A 15,359-nucleotide genomic window follows, 5' to 3' on the forward strand; every position below is an offset into this window, starting at 1 on the left:
TTTGTCAACTTGACATGAGCTAGGGTCATCTGGGAAGAAGAAATCTCAACTGAGAAAACACGTCCATCAGATCTCCCTGTAGGCAAGTCTGTGCATGTGGTTCTTGGTTAATGAGTGACTCAGGAGAGTCCAACCCACTGTGGGTGGTGACACTGTGGGCGGTCCTAGGCTGTATAAGAAGGCAGGCTGAGGAAACCATGGAGAAAGCTGTGAGCTTCGTTCCTGCGGCCTCTGCTTTAGCTCCTGCCTCCAGGGTCCTGCCTTCTTCAGTTCCTGCCTTGACTTCTCTCTCTCTCTCTCTCTCTCTCTCTCTCTCTCTGTTTGTTTTGTTTTTTTTTTTTCCGGGACAGGGTTTCTCTGTGTAGCCCTGGCTGTCCTGGAACTCACTCTGTAGACCAGGCTGGCCTCAAACTCAGAAATCCGCCTGCCTCTGCCTCCCGAGTGCTGGGATTAAAGGCGTGCGCCACCACCGCCCGGCTTGCCTTGACTTCTCTTAATGGCAGATGGAAACTGGGACGTGTAAACGAAATAACCCTTTTCCTCCACAAGTTGCCTTTGGTCTTGGTCTTTATCACAGTACAAAGCACAGTGGGACAGAGACACACCCAAGCTGGTTCCTCCACCACGTGTGCCTCCAAACAGCAAAGAGGGATCTGATAGGAGCCTTTCTCAGTGACTGGCTTTCCCAGTGGACTTACGCCCGGCCACCAGCTACCTATAGAACTTGGGATGATGGAGGGGTGGGGCTGGAATGGTCTCCAGCAGCCCTTCAGGAGCTCCCAGCTTGGATGGAGTCCCAGCCACCCTCTGACAACCCCCTGCAGCGCTTTCTCTTCCTTCTCCTTGCTCCCCCGACCCTGACACACACATACAGCCCACAGTCTCCCCAACCAACCACCAGACCTCATTTCTGGCTTTGTTTTCAGGGTAACCCCAGCCAAGTCAGAAGCAGCAATACAGTGACTTCCTAAGTTTGTGTGGTGACCACGTGAGCTGGGGGTGGCTTCCAGATAGCCTGAGCACAGCAGTTGTGACAGGTCCAGGGCAGAGCAGCAGCAGACAGATGGCCACAGCCCTGCAAAGCAAAGTGGACACTGATGGTCCCATGCACCAACCAGAAAGCGGCCCTCTTGTGTCAAGCCAGGCCTGGCACCATCCTTGACCATGAAGGCAATATTCTCATAGGGTAAGTGACCTGCTGTGGATGCAAGGTGACAGCTGCCTCCAGCCCCTGCCATCAAACTTTTCTCACCACGATGGACTGTACGGGAAAACTGAGCCAGAGTGAATCCTTCCACTGGCCTTTTCCCAGGTCACAGCAATAGGACAAGCAACTAATAATACATCTCACATGCGTGAGGTTCTAGGTTCAATCCCCAGCAATGAGGGGAAGAAAAAGGGAGGGTAGGAAAGAGGAGGAGGAAATCCTAAGCCAGGCATGATGGCTTACACCTATATTCCCAGTGCTTGGAAGTATTGCTATGAATTCCCTGCCTGGTCTACAAAGTAAGTTCTGGGCTAGCCTGGGCTACACAGTGAACCCTTGCTTCAAAAAACAGAACACACACACACAAAGTGACAGAATCCAATAGGGAAAAGAAGAAACTGAGTGAGTTACTTCAGGCCCCTACAGGGTGGTAAGAATGTGGTCAGACATGAGAAATAGATTGTGTTCACCAGACAGGTGGATGGGATGACATTCCAACTGCAGCTGGGACCTGAGACACAAGGAAATGGGTGGGGGAAGACATGGGCTTCAAGGCCAGAGCCATGAGTCCCCACACACCAAGCTGCAGTTAGCCAGACCTTCCTTGGCCCAAGGGTGTCACCTGGTCTCTGAGCTGGCAGAAACACCTGAGAGAGAGAGAGACACAGATGTTTCTCCACCCTGCCAGCAGCAGCTGGGCTTTTGTGACTGTGACTGGCTCCAGAGGGTGAGCACTCAAAGGACCTCAGCTGTGTGCAGGCTCCATGTGGTTCTGCCAGGTTTAGACTCCACAGAGAAACAGGGCTGTCCTGCCTCAGCCCAGAGCACAGCCACAGCCACAGACCAGGCTTAGACATGACATGGAGTCACTAAAGCATCGTGTCCCCTGTGGCATGAGCCACTTAGGCCATTTCATAAGAAAGCAACAGAGCCAGGGGCTCCCCACAAGACAGGGTCATTATTGTTCACGCAACTTTCCATGAGAGGATTGGACCCGATATTGACAGAGTAGGGTTGGCCATTAGACTGGGCTCTGCTGCATGGACAGAGAAACCCCAAACTTTGGCAGCTTGGCACAGCAAAAGTGAGTCACGCAGCAAAGCTGTGATGTTATTGCTCCACGCCGCAGAGCCTCTTGGGACCCAAGCCCAGGCAGTTTGAAGCTTATTACCTGGAGCACACGGCCTTCTTAGGCAAGTTACAGGAGAAGGGAAGCTGGTATAGTCTTCTCTCTGCCTCAGTCCAAGAGGACACGTGTCACCTACCTCTCAGGTCACTGGCCCAAGGTCAGGGAAATGAAGGCTCTAATGGCCCCTTTGGTGAGCACAAGGTCAACAGGAACATGGTGTGGCCCCAGACCTGGTGGCTTTGGCCATGGGATTTAATCTCTTGGAGTCTCCTCAATCAGGGAGGTTCCAAGAGGTAAACCAAGAAAGTAAGGGTTTCGTGCTTCCCAGGCCCTGCAGCGGCAGGCCCATTGGGATTCCTGCGTTTCTCTGGTCCTTGACTGCAGTGTTGTCAGGAGAACTATCCAGACCATGTACTGCTCCTCTTACCCATCAAAAAAGGAAGAGGAGGGCTGGAGAGGCAGCAGCTCAGTCGGGAGAGTGTCTACTGAGTGAGTTCTAGCACTGAGTCAACCAGGCAGGCTCTGGAGTCACCTGGGAGACAAACACTTGGAGAGCTCAGGGAGAAAGCTTCCAGGCCGGGCTGAGATTGGAGGAAGCCCCACACTCCATGTGGGCAGTGCCATTCCAAGGGTAGAGGTTCCTGACTGACTCCAAAGAGAAAGCGAGGTGAGCTGCAACCCTCATCTCTCACCCTCTGTGAGCAGCTGCCTCAATCTCTGGTCACTGTGTCCTTCTTCCATGATGAGCTGTACCAAAAGAGAGCCTTCCTTGTTGCTGGTTTAGTCGTGGCAATGGGACAATCAACTGATACATCTCAGTGTGGACTAAGCACCACAGGAAGCTAGCAACTAGGTGTGCTAGTGAATGCCTGTATTCCCAGCACCGTGGAGGTAAGGGCCGAAGGGCCAGGTTTGAGGTCAGTTTTGTCTACATAGCAAGTTCAAAGCCAAATGGTGCCGTACGAAAGCAAAGGCTAAAAACAAGCTCGCAGAAGGAACGGGAGCGGGAGGAAAGGGAAAAGAGGATGTAATAAAGGAAGAGGTAGGGAGATGGCTCACTTGGGAAGGTGCTTGCCACATAAGCAGGAGGGCTTGAGTTCAAATCCCCAGCACCCAAGTAGTATCTGTCCATAATCTGTAACTTGTAAAATATCTATTGGTGCTTCTGTGGTGAAGACAGAAGAAACCTTGGAAGTTCACAGGCCACCAACAAAGAGACTGCCCAAAACAAGGTGAAAGGTAAGGACCAACACCCAAGTTGTCCTCTGATTTCTATGTGCACATGAGAGAGAGAGAGAGACAGAGAGAGAGAGAGAGAGAGAGAGAGACAGAGAGACAGAGAGACAGAGAGAGAGAGACAGAGAGAGACAGAGAGAGAGGGAGAGAGAGGGGGGAGAGGGGGGAGGGAGAGGTGATTATACAAGGTATAAGATATTGATTGACCTCTGGCCTCTGTGTGCACCTGTGTATACACAGAACTACAGGCATTAAGGGCGTCAGGGTCCATGGAGTTCCTTGATGCACTGTTGACCAAGGGCAGCCATCACAGGCCCCATCAGGGGCATGGCCTCAGACCAACTGTGTTGGGAGCAGTGAGGTAACAGCATTAAAACACAGGAGACCCTGGCTGTGCACCCAGAAGGTGAAGACCTAAATCACAGCCAGCAGGGAGACAGACTCAGGCAAGCTAAGTACAACAGCCGCATTCCAACATGCAAACAGTATGAAAGAGAAGTAAGGAACAGGACCAGCCCAGAGGAGAGGGAACCTTCCCCAAGGAAGTTGAAGGACAATGGGAAGCTGACAGTAAGAATCTGGACATTTCCCCAAAGCTGTAGGCAGGTATAACATCTTTCACCATCCTCTGCCTTGCACTCCTAGCCCAGGGCTCCATCCCCCTCTGTCCCTCAAGCACATCTGTGATGCACACCTGCATCTCTCTCTCACCTCAGTGCCTCTACAAATGTCTTTTCCACTACACTGAGCTCCTAGGGCGGGATTGGGATTGGCTCATAATTTTATACCCCACTTCCAGTTCATGATCCAGCACAAAAGAGACCTCAATGATTCTTAGTTAAAGAAAAAGAGACAGATGAGCAGATGGAAGGATGGATGTTGAGTGGATGGATGGGTGGATGCATGGATGTTGAGTGGATGGATGTTGAGTGGATGGATGGATGTTGAGTGGATGGATGGGTGGATGGATGGGTGGATGGATGGATGTTGAGTTGATGGACGGATGGATGGATGGTGAGTGGATGGATGGATGGATGGTGAGTGGATGGATGGGTGGATGGATGGTAAGTGGATGGACGGATGGATGGATGGTGAGTGGATGGACGGATGGATGGATGGTGAGTGGATGGACGGATGGATGAATGGTGAGTGGATGGACGGATGGATGAATGGTGAGTGGATGGACGGATGGATGAATGGTGAGTGGATAGATGGATGGATGGATGGTGAGTGGATGGATGGATGGATGGTGAGTGGATGGATGGATGGATGGATGGCAAGTAGACGGATGAATGGATGGATGGTGAGTGGATGGATGGATGGATGGATGGTGAGTGGATGGATGGATGGTGAGTGGATGGATGGATGGTGAGTGGATGGATGGATGGTGAGTGGATGGTGGATGGATGGATGGATGGTGAGTGGATGGATGGATGGTGAGTGGATGGATGGATGGATGGATGGGTGGATGGATGGATGGATGGATGGACAGATGGTGAGTGGATTGATGGATGTTGAGTGGATGGATGGGTAGATGGATGGATGGATGGTGAGTGGATGGGTGAATGGATGAGTGTGTAGGTGAGTGGGTGGATTTGTGCATGGATGATAGGTCGATAGATGTACAGGTGAGTGAAGATACATGAGAGTAGATAGATACATGGGTTTATGGCTCAGTGAGCAGACACATAGGTAGTTGGACGATTCATGGATGGAGAGAGGGATGGGCGAATGTCCATCAATGAGGACATAGCCCTGCCTCACTTCCAGTCCACTCTCTGATTCACGTTTGTGGTAAACAATATGATCTCTCAGCTTCCCGATTCTGCCATGAAGCCCGCTGCATGCTTCCCGGCCGTGGACTCATCCTTCTGGAACTGTAAGCCAAAATAAAACTTTCTTCCATAAGTTGCCTTAATGGGTAGGGGAGTAGATGGATAAATGGATGGATATCAGATACGTGAATGCGTGGATGGATGCATGGGAAGGTGCGTGGGCAGACAGATGGATGTGTGCTTGCATAAGTGTGCATGCAAGGACTGGCGGATGAACAGAGGACAGAGCCGATGTGTTAGGTGACGGATCACTATCTGAGCAACTTGGGTAAAAAGATCTAGAGGTGAAGTGAGTCCATGGATAGACAGTTAGATAAGTGACTGGATGCATGGTGGATGCTGGATAGATGGGTGCTGGAAAGCTAGGTGGGGGAAGGGATGATGGGTGGATGGATGGGAACAAGTGGGTAGGAGGACAGCAGGTGTCACTGAGTCTACACCAAGTCTGAGGGAGGCAAGCCCAGGGACTTTCCCAGGAATATCCACCCCCACTTCTTTCAATATAATGCAGGTTATCCTCCTAGAAGGTAGTGCCCAGTCACGTGGGTAGAGAAGTGTGGAACATGGAGGAACCCTCTCTACGCTTTACACCTTCCTCAGCACACTGTCTCCTAATTCACTAGATACCCACATGCTCCACATGGTAGAATCATCTGGAAGCTCCTAAGAGCTGGAGCACCATGGCCCTCCCAAGATCAATTAAATTGGAACTTGTGGGAAGCCCAAGAGCGCAGGAGAGCCAGTGAGCAGCTGGGACGGGCACCTACTCAAGGCTTACTCGTGTCAAGGAGGCAAGGTGGGGCAGGCACAGAAGCAGATCCTGGTGTCCGTACTGGGTCCTCTGCTAGCCAAAGCTACCTCTGCCAGAGAAGAGGAGTTACATGAAGGAAGGGGGCTAGTCCCAAGAGCCCATACAAGACAGGGCTGCTGGTGCCTCAGTCTGCCTTCACATGCTGGAGTTGACCAGATGGCCCTACATCTTTGACCCTGGGTTTTGAAATCTGTAAAGAGGGAAGTCCTTGTGAGACTCAGGTAACAAAGTCAGGGTAGGACTACAGTAAGTCACAAGGTGACATCCAGGCTTGTGATGGCTGTTCTTAGTTGTCAACTTGACTACATGTGAAATTAACTAAAACCTAAGAGGGTATGCCTGTGAGAGATTTTTGCTTAATTTGAAAAAATTAAGCAAACTTCTAATCCAGACCTTGAGGAGGAAGACACACCTTTAATCTGGGCTACACTTTCTGCTGGGATCCTCCATGAGGACATGGGAGAAGGAAGCTCTCCTCTACTCCTTGCTAGCAAGTCCATTCCTTCACTGGCATTAGAGTCTACTTCTCCCAGATTCCAGTGTCTACCGAAGACCAGCTGGGCCAGCCAGCTTCACAGAGTAAGCAGCTTCTGACTTCTTGAACTTTCATAGCCAGCCATTGCTGGATTAGCTGGACCACAGCCTATCATTCTAATAAATCCTGGATCTATCTATCTATCTATCTATCTATCTATCTATCTATCTATCTATCTATCTCTCCATCTATCCACCCATCCATCATCTATCTGTCTATCTATCTATCTATCTATCTATCTATCTATCTATCTATCTAAATAATAGTTCCTTCATGCTCTGCATTTCTCCATCCACATGACGGAGCATCCCTAGAGATAGAGATAGGGAGGGAGGGAAGGAGAAAGGGGAGGAGAGAGAGAGAGAGAGAGAGATAGAGAGAGAGAGAGAGAGAGAGACTCATTCTATAAGTTCTGTTACTCTAGAGAGCCCTGACTAACACAAGGCTAGACCCACACACAGTGTTCACTTTGTCCACCATGAGCACATCTTCCAAGCCTTGGCTGACAGACGCTTAGCTACTGGGACTGGGAAGAAGGCACAACCAGCCCAAGCTGGCCCTGTACCAAGAGCCATCATCTCAAATTCACCTTGCACGAGCCCCATTTGGGGGACAGGGCTATGGAGAGGAGATAAAGGCCCCCAAGCCAGAGAAGAAATTCTGTGGGATGCAGCCTTCCGACACTGAGCTCACTGCTTGATCAGCAGTCACGTAGGGTTTGCAGAGAACCGGGGCTGGAGAGGTGCTGAGAGGCAAGAGTGCTTGCTCTGAGTTCAAATCCCAAGCACCCACTAAGAAGCTGTGCATGGCAGTGCATGGCCATCCCCAGCAGTGAGAAGAAGAGCGGAACCCAGAGCCCTCCGGCCAGCAGCCTAGCTGGAATGGTAATCATGTGCTAAAGTATGTCTCCAGGTGGAGAGCAGCAAACAAGGAGAGCTCATGTCCTGTTCTAGCCTCCTCGCGCATGTGCACAGGTGTGTACATGCCCATACTCACATGAATACACAGCACTCATATAGCATACGCCATACACATACATACCATACACACACACACACATATGCATGCCATACATATACACATGGCACACACCATACACATACATAGCACATACACACATGCCATATACACATATGCACATATATACAGACAGACCATACCATACATACACTTATCACATACTATAAACATGACACACATACATAGCACACATACACACCACACTGCATACAGTCATACTACACACACTATGCACTGTCCATACCATATACATGAACACAGACATATACACTCACTACACACCATAAACACCATGTACATATGACCACATACTACACACCTACATAGACAAACACCCCACACATACACACCACATATCACATACTACACATAACACAATAAATAAATGTAAAAAAGTTAAAATGATCATAAAGGACACATAGTCACATCTGAACTTGAGATGAACATCAAACCAACTTTAGTGTAATATTAAAATAGTTCATATATGGCAAAAAACCACTATCCCCTGTTTATCTGATATTTCAGTTTGTGTGTCTTATGTTTTATATGGCAAGCCTAATCCCATTACAAGGAAAAGAATTCCTATGTCATATTCTCCATCTGCAGCTCCCAGTGCCATTGGCCAAAGCTGGGACTGCAGAGGCCCATGCACTATGGGCCTCTTCAGGGAGACCTCGCTGAGGTGCAGTAGGGACAGTCAGAGAGAAAAATCCCAGCTTGGACCCTCTTCTCACCAGTAAGGAGCTCAAGAAGTCCTGTGGCTTGGGGGTTACCCCTGACATGGGGGGCTTCCGGGTCCCTTTCTCTCATTGGCAGTGACAATTGTCAAGCCCATGCTGGGAGCTAGTTCCACTGGCTGTGGCTGCCCTTGGATTTTTTTTTCAAAGATTTATTTATTTTATGTGAATACACTGTCACTGTCTTCAGACACACCAGAAGAGGGCATCGGATCCTATTACAGATGGTTGTGAGCCACCATGTGGTTGCTGGGAATTGAACTCAGGTCCTTTGGAAGAACAATCAGTGCTCTTAACCGCTGAGCCATCTCTCCAGCCCCTGCCCTTGGATTTTTTTCTGGAATCTCTTGATTCTACACCCACCCATTCCCATCACATACTTCAGTATGAAACTACGTCTGTGGGAATGGGGAGAACGCACAGCCTTGCTGCAGCGCATGTGTGGAGCTCAGAGGATGGCATCCGAGGGTTGGCTCTCTCCTTCACCACGTGACTCCCTGAGATCAAAACTCATAGTATGCCGTTAGCCTGAGCTGTGTTTTCTGCTGGCCACAGTGTGTTGTTCAGGAGTCTCTGCCTCCTCCCTCTCTCCTCTCTGTGAGTGAGAAACCTTTGACTTCAGATCAAAAGTACCCCTAAATCCACAGGGTGCTTGAAGTCAAACTGCCTCCAAGATGTAGAACACAGCGCATTCCCAAGAGTTTGTGGGGACAAAGTCAGCAACCCAGCATTATAGACCTCAGGACAAATGACAAAGGACAGAGACCTCTCTCTTCCTGAAGGCTGAGCAACAGACTAATACGACACTGTCCTTCCATACGCTCTCAATCACTTGCAGTTTGAGCTGGCCTCAAAGGAGTGTGACCTCAAAAACTGGGTGTGGAGACATCCGACTGTGGGGAGGTGGAGGCAGTTCAAGATTACCTTTGGCTACATATTGAATCTGCAGCGTGCTGGTGTGCATGAGATGCTGAAGAGAGAGGGTGGTGACTGACTGGCATAGACTCCAAGGTGGCCCTTTGTCACCCACACTGAGAAATACTCGGTCCCCAAGTGGCACTGCCCATGGTAGATCCTAGATAGGTCATGTTCATACACAAGTTACCTTCCCCCAGAGACAGGGGTCTAATTTTGAGGGAAAGCCAATTCTGTGTGAGGACTTCATGCCTGGCTTCCACAGCCCAACCCTAGCCCCATGCCTGGCATAAAATGGGAATTCACTCAGAGAGAGGAAGAAGATAGTGGGCTCCTGGGCACAGAGCTCTGGCTGCATCCTGGGCCCAGCACACCGAGGACGTCTGATGGGAGGAAGGGTGAAGCTTGTCACCTTCAGGGACAGCATGACATCTTCCTAGAGTCTCAGTCACCAACCCTGAGAGGGAACTCCAAAACCTTCCTTCATCACGTCCTCTTCTCCTTGAACCTCTTACTCAGAGCTGGGAGAGGAGATGGCCTCCTGGCACTGACGTCTTTCTGTAGGCACACTGCATCCACTGACCGTATCTCTATCTTATTAACTTCCAGGTGACAGGAACAGCTCGGTAGCACACTGCAGCTAAGGCTCTCCTCCGTGTGAGAGATCAGGAGAGCTAGCAGCTGAGCATCCTTGCCAGAGATGAAGGAGGCAGCGGCTTCCCTGGGAAGTGTTGTGAGTCAGGACGCATTCGCCAGATCCTGGGTTGAAATCTCAGCTTTGCTACACAGCAGCCGTAAGCGTGAGCCGGTCATTTGAACTCTCCACGTCTTGGTTTTACCATCTAAAATGGGAGAGCTGATGGCAGTTAAGAAAGAGCATACACGCCGGGCGGTGGTGGCGCACGCCTTTAATCCCAGCACTTGGGAGGCAGAGGCAGGTGGATTTCTGAGTTCGAGGCCAGCCTGGTCTACAGAGTGAGTTCCAGGACAGCCAGGGCTACACAGAGAAACCCTGTCTCGAAAAACCAAAAAAAAAAAAAAAAAAAAAAAAAAAAAAAAAAAAAAAAAAAAAAAAGAAAGAGCATACACTGCTCTCGCAGAAGACCCAAATTCAGTTCCTAGCACACAGGGCAGGCAACCCACAACTCTCGAGTACCCAATGCTTCTGGCATCCACGGGCACCTGCACTCACCTGCTCACATCCCCGCCCAGACATACACTCACACACTTCATTTAAAATAATGAAAATACATTATTTCCTGTTTTTAATGGGAATCACAGCTCAGTGGGTACACCTCCAAGCCTGAAACCTTGAGTTCTATCTCCACAACTCACATGGTGCTTGGAGAGAAGAAATCCTCACAAGCTATCCTCTGACCTCCCACGTGTGCTGTGGCATGTGAGCCCACCCCACATCTCCCCCCCCCACACACACAAAATATAAATAATCAAATAAAACTATAGAAATGGGAAAGGTAGGGGAAGTTGTGGGTCTATGGAAGCTAACCAGTTAACCCAGCAACACAGGCCCAGGACACAGTGCTGCTATCCAGCAGGGAGGCCTTTGGGTAGCCACAGACGATTGTGAGTGGCCAGATACCTTAGCATCCCTCTCCAGCCTTTCTCTGAACAAGCCATACAGCCATACACAAGCAGCAACCTGATTCCTCTTCCCATAGAGGGACCATCATACACAAAGTCAGGGTGTGTCCTCCCCTCCCTGCCCACTGGAAATACCGTGTCCCCAGCCAAGTGTCCCCACACAGACATCCCTTTCCCTCTGGCTTCTGCTGCTTCATCTACCCACATCGATTGCCTCTCTCTCTCTCTGTGCCACTGTGCTCTGGGCTCCCTGGGGGCCTCTGGCTGCACAGGTAAATGGTAAGAAATCCCAGAGCCCTAAGGGAAGGAGAAATGCATCCTCATGGACTCTCAGAGCTCACAGCCAGGTTAGCCTCCATATCATCTCACACACACACACACACACACACACAAACACACACACACACACACACACACAGAGAGAGAGAGAGAGAGAGAGCTCAAAGTCTGTCTGTGCCACATGGCTGTTCCCCTCACCAAACCCACACTGAACCTCCGCTTTCCACTGAAATGGCTCTTCTGTCAGTCTACACACTGTGGGACTGACAGTCTGGCTTTCAACAGGTCTGCAGAAGAGAAATGGCCAGCATGAAGCTTAGGTGAGGCTGCTGTCAGCCTGGTCACTGCCTAAACCAGCAAGACCTGGAAAGCCGGAGCCATGTGACCCTCCCCTGACTGGCTCAACAGGATCCAGGGGTGGACACTGTAGCTATCATACTGCGATGCCACTGTCCAAAGCAGACATCCCATCTTTGACCAACCCAGCCGCCCCCAGCTCCCACCCTACCACCAGGATGGGTCTAGCTATTAGATATCGCCTATCACTGTGACAACCACCTGAGACCACATGGCCACTAGTAGCTAGCCAAGGAAGATTATTCCAAGACAGGAGTGTCACATGCAACAGCCCTGGGGGCCATTGTGAGCCTGATCTATTGTCCAGGCTGAACGTAATTCCTCAGGGCAGAGAAGGAAAGACCAGGGAGTGGAATGAGTGGGTAAGATCTTCAGGGGATGGCATGGGAGTGGGGGTATGAAAGCTGGTGGCTTTAGTCAGGACATCAGGTCCTAAACCCCACAGTTCTTCCATGAGCACTGAGTGGCTGGTGGCTGACAAGTCCTTTGTCAGAAGGCCCATCTCTTTAGTGATTCTTATCTCTCCTCTATCATACAAACTTCTCACCAGAGAGACCCAGCAGAGCTCTGCATATACACACACACACACACACACACACTCATACACACACGTGTGTGCGCACATAGGCACATGCAAGCACATGTATTCATATACATACACGTGCACACACACACAGACACACACACACTCATACACACTCACACATGTGTGTCACATATAGGCACATGCAAGGACATGTATTCATATACATGCACGTGCACACACACACACATATGTACACAAACTGGCTGAGTCAACAGCCTTGAGGCTTTTTCAAGAAGCACCACCACCACCACCTCCACCACCACCACCACATCCCTCCTCCCAGAATACCCCAGCGGCCTGTGACATCCTGCAATGGTCCAGGACTATAAGGAGAGTGGACAGGCAGAGCTTTCCTCAAACACTGCCTAGCCTGAGGCCACAAGATGTGGAGGAGAAGGAAGGTGTCAGGGAAGGAAGGAATTTTCCAGATGTTCTCCCCCGACCCATGGAAAGTCCTCTGAAGATGTTACATAAGATTCTTCCCTCCACCCCTCCACTGGTGGGCCATGCCAGCAATCTCACTGCCTGAGAAAGGAGAGGTTGAAGGAAGAGGAGTTTGAGACCAACCTGGTTTACAAGAGACCCTGTGTCAAAGAAGAAGGAAGGGAGGGAGGGGAGAAGGAATAAAAGTGTATGAAGGTCTTTTGCAAGCATCAAATGTTAAGAAGTCACACCCAGAAAGGTAGGAAACACATGTCTATAATCCCCACTTGGGAGGCAGAGGCAGGCAGGTCTCTATGACTTACATAGCAGCTTGGTTTATGTAGCAAGTTCCAGGCTAGTCTGGGTGACACAGTGAAACTCTGAGTCCTAAAAAAAAAAAAAAAAATTAAAATAAAGAAGTACCCAGAGGGGCTAAGGAGATGGTTCAGTGGTTAAAATGCCTGTGACCCAAACATGAGTACCAGAGTTCTGAGCTTGGGTACCCAGAAGGCCTGTAAATACCAGGTGAGCATAACAGCCCACCTCAATTCCAACTTCGGAAACCTGGGACAGAAGCAGCTTTTCTCCTGGGAGCAAGCTGGCTCACCAGACGAGCCGTGTCAGCGAGCAGTGATTGGACTGACATACCCTGCCAGGTGTGTGGCCATAGCACCCTGGACTTGCCAGGGTCAGATCTGCTTAGTGGATAGGAGAGACCCTGCCTCAGTGAATACGGTGGAAGAATGATCTAGAAAGACTCCTTGGGCCTCTACTTTGCAAGTGAGAACATGTGCACACACCCTTCCCACACACGTGTGCGCACATAACCATACATATGCACAACCTATACACACATACACATATGCATGCACACCCTGTATACATACACATACGCATGTACACCCTGCACACACACACATACACACACCCTGCACACTCACATATGCATGCATACCCTACACGCATACATATTCATGCACACACTACACACACACATGCATGCACACACTACCCACACATATGTATGCACACACTACACACACATATGCACACACACCCTACACACACATATGCATACACACACCCTACACACACACATATGCACACACACACACACACACACACCTCTGAGTAAATGACAACAGGCTCAGGCCAATGCACAGGTCGGATCCTGACTGGGAAAACTTACGGCTGTGTCCCTAAGCCAAGTCTGTGAAGTCCTGGCAGGATGAAATACCCAGTAACTATGTGCAAATTTAATAAAATTAAGAAGGGAGCTGGAAGGGGGGACGTGGCTGCAGTGAGGGGGGTGGGTGCCCAGTGCAGAGAGAGAAGCTGGCAGGCACAGCTCCAGCTCAGCGGCGGGCAAAAGTGCTGAGCCAACCCCGCTCAGAAAAAGCCCGATTATCCTCCTAAGTCCTCATATCGCTCCATTCCGGTTTAAACAGCTACAAATATTTGAAATGAGCCCTTTCTCCTGATGAAGAGACCCTGATTTGGATCCTGCCTCATTTATTTTGGGATTTAGGGGAGCACCAGGAAGGGGCTGCTTGGCTCTCAGGCAGCCCCGACCTCTTCCCATACTCTTTCCTCAGTATCTACCCAAGTTCCGAGGCTAGGAGGGAAGATAGGTCAGATCCATGAGCCAGACACAGGCATGCTTGGCCCTAGAGGCACGAGACCCCCTCTTTTCCCACACTTTCTCTCCTGGGGACAGAGTCATGGGCCTCCAGCAGCTCCTGCCCTCTGCACCGACCTGAGCGTCCACCAGCCCTTCTTGATCCGTCCGTCCTCACACTGCTTCCATGGCCTCCTAGGACACATCCTGAGCCTGTCTCATCAGATCTCAGTCTACCCTGTGCCTCGCCTTCTCCAGAGCATCTCTGATTTCTTCCACTTACCTGGACCAACACGACCCAGGCCCAGGCACCTTTACATGGCGCGTACTGGCACCAACCCTGTCCTTTCTACTAGGCTTGAGCGTCATCTCCGCTACAGAGAAAAGTAAAGGCCATTGGGGCCACCTGACCCTGCAGTGACCTGCCTGGGATTGCTTTCCCTACCAGCTGAAGGACCACAGCTGTCCCCAGAGCATGTTTTTCACACTCAGTGTGGGGCCTGCACATGAGGGAACCTGTCATCATAAACAGAACCGCAGGAATCATAAATAAAGACACTTGAGGCAGTCACAGATTAACTTGGAACTCCACTGAAGAGACAGAGGCTCCAGCTCTACCTGGCCCCAACCCCCACCAGGGCCCAGGTAGCCATGGGCCCGAGAGGAAACCTCATTCCTGTCCCCTTGATTGACACCACACTTGTGATCCTGTTCCACAGGTGAGACACAAAGGGACAGAGAGGGGACATGTTTAAGAAGTAAATTCAAGAAGGGAACATCAGGGTGTAAGTGGCCTGAACTACCAGGCAGATGCCAGCTTGAGGGATATGCAGCCCCAAGGACAGCAGGAGAGCATTGAATCTGACATCCCCTGTCAGACACTTCCTGCAGACTTGGGGAGGAGGAGGGGACAGGATAGCAGGCCCAGATAGGGACAGGAGTGAATTTGGAGACTTAGAGACAGGACATCGACCCCAGCACGTGCTGTGTGTGTGTGTGTAGTGTGTGTGTGTGTGTGTGTAGTGTGTGTGTGTGTGGTATGTGGTGTGTGTGTGTGTGTGTGTGTGTG

Source organism: Grammomys surdaster, unplaced genomic scaffold, assembly GCF_004785775.1.
Source record: "Grammomys surdaster isolate TR1022 unplaced genomic scaffold, NIH_TR_1.0 126133, whole genome shotgun sequence".
Lineage (NCBI taxonomy): Eukaryota > Metazoa > Chordata > Mammalia > Rodentia > Muridae > Grammomys > Grammomys surdaster.